The sequence below is a fragment of the Triticum aestivum genome, chromosome 1B (assembly GCF_018294505.1).
Source record: "Triticum aestivum cultivar Chinese Spring chromosome 1B, IWGSC CS RefSeq v2.1, whole genome shotgun sequence".
NCBI lineage: Eukaryota > Viridiplantae > Streptophyta > Magnoliopsida > Poales > Poaceae > Triticum > Triticum aestivum.
This window is the reverse complement of record NC_057795.1, coordinates 25,108,264-25,110,684: the sequence shown is the minus strand read 5'-3', so window position 1 is coordinate 25,110,684 and position 2,421 is coordinate 25,108,264. Positions and strand designations below refer to the sequence as shown.

Here is a 2,421-nt window from a genome sequence, read left to right as displayed (position 1 = left end):
ACACCGTCCAGCTCTGTTTTCCATCACAAATTTACTAGGCGCGTGTAAAGCTATCTGACATGATTATGGTCTGGTCTAGCGACTGTGGATATTGGGAATATACGATTGTGGTTTAAAGCGAATCAGCTTTATTGAACGAAGTATGCAGGGTGCTTTCATAGTTTGGGATCATCCATGGTGACTAGACAGACATGGCCATTCCACCACATGGGCGGATACACTTCATTTTTGGTTCTTAGATTCTATAGTATATCTTCTTACTGGGAATAGATGCACAGATTTTGGTTATGATTGTTCTGTTAGACATTCATGTTCACAAGTCAATGCTATTTGTGAATTCCTTTCCTTTGTAGTTATTACTGTTAATTTGAGAAGTTTATGCAAGCCTTTTGTACACTTGCCCAAAATGTTCAGTTGTGTGCTACTGTTTTCAAAGTACAAATCATTGTATGTTTAATTATATGCTTAGTTTGTCGATGCATAAGAAACCAATGCTGCGCGGTCTGTATATTTGCAGGAACATTATTTATTGAGTTTTGGATCAGATGCGGGGATTTCTCCTGAACTCCACCGCCTCAAGCTGTCGTAGTTGGTGTCGTCCGTGCTGGATTCGATTGACCTACCATTGTCTGCTACCGTGAGAGGTTACAAGGTTTCCCGATCGTCCTAGTTGTGGTGGCCTGGAGCTCATCCTTGATCTGCTCTTTTTCCCTTGCAGGTTGGTCCGCTGCGGGTGCTCGTGCTTCTGGTCGATTCGTCCTGCTGCGTCGGTCTTTGTTCTGTAGGTCGATCCCTTTTCTTCTTCTCTTCTCATTTCTCCAGCCATTTGCATAAATGTTGGTCCGTTTTTTGCTAATAATAGGGACTCACTAATTACTAGCAAAAATCAGGATCAAGTGCAGGCTTAATTTTCTGTTACAAGTTAAGGATGAGGCCTCAATTATTATTCTTTTATTACGATTATTGTGTATAGCATGTTCGTTATTCTCATCCTATCTGATTGTTGAACTGCACTTGATCATGTTTGTTCATATTCTTAATTATAATAATTGTTGATCTGTAGGGCCATGTCTGTTGGTGCCACGAAACGGCCATGGCACCGCTTGTGTGAGCCACGACGGCGCTACCCGCGCGCCTGCCCAAAAATGTTGCCGCGAGCCGAGCCGCCGGCATTCATCTGGAGAAGCGCGGGAAGAAGAAGATAGGTAAGCTCCTCTTGCTCTTGTATTGCCTAGCTTGATTTAGTTCATCTCTTTTTCAAGTTAATACACTGCACTGGAGATTACTGTAAGACGAAAGCACGAATGATGATATTTTTAAACATTTTGAAAGAAGGGCATGTTGGTTTAAGAGAAAATTAGCGGTGTTGGTTGCTGGTATTTGAACCCCTGGTTCTATCCAATATCAATGACAAATGAGCCTTCCAACATATTTCTGCATTCACATTCGTTAACATATTTCTTTATCTCCTTGGCATGATGTGCATTAGCTTCATCAATTACAATGCCTTGCTAGAGCTTCTGCCCATGTGTTTATTTCATACCGCATTCTGAAGTTAATCTCGTGGTGAGCTCCACCCCCTCTTCCTACCCCCTGCACATCTACCTTAGGAGGTTCTGAGTGCTGTGAAGGTTAGTGTGAAGTGCTGTGCAGGTTAGTGTTTGTCAGGCATGCATAGCTTAGGTTGATAGGACTGATTACTAAATTAACTGGTGGTGGTTCAATTGTATTTGTATCACCTTGATGTAGTTGTCTAATTTAGGAAAGGAATCTAATTCAGTCCTTTTTGAGATATAAAGGAAGCTAATTCAGTCCTTTTTCAGATAAGGAATGCTAATTCAATCCATTCCTGAATTCATTATCTTTGCATTGGCACTCAGATCGACATCATACATGATATAGGAGTTGTTGCAGCCTGCAGTAGTATATGCTTTTGAAAGAAAAATGCCTCTTTTTTGGACTGGAGATATGTTATCAATATTTCAAGCAAGTGTGCAGCACCACTCATGTTTGGACTGGCACCCTCGCGCCAAGGCGCAGTTCCGATCTAGTATATATATATATGGAAGTGTAGAGCGCACAACTAGCATCATTTACAAATATCAATACCCACAGCCATGGTTGCAATGCTAGTTCCTCCCGGTGGTGTTAGGTGGTGCACCCGGCGGCTCCGCGATGGCAACATAGCCATGGTTGCTCGAGGCCTTGGAGTAGATACCTCAAAAGTCGACGGTGGATTGCCAGATGATGCCGCCCACGTCATCTCCTGGCGCGATAAGCCGATAACCCAGGGCAGGAACACGGGGCGAGTCGCCCCCGCTGTGTCGTCACGCCGTGACTTGCAGACAGCATGGAAGGCGGATGAAGTCACTGACATCGTGCAAGCATCCGGAGATGTCGAGGAGCAGATCCGATGGGAGG

General features: G+C 43.8%; 1 long non-coding RNA gene across 1 annotated transcript; it reads left to right on the top strand.

The window, feature by feature from the left end:
* The first annotated feature begins 503 nt into the window (after window positions 1-503).
* LOC123085268 (uncharacterized) lies at window positions 504-1,158 on the top strand. The gene is made up of 3 exons (XR_006439646.1): window positions 504-644; window positions 719-785; window positions 1,064-1,158. It is a non-coding gene; the product is annotated as an uncharacterized lncRNA (long non-coding RNA).
* The last annotated feature ends 1,263 nt before the right edge of the window (window positions 1,159-2,421 follow it).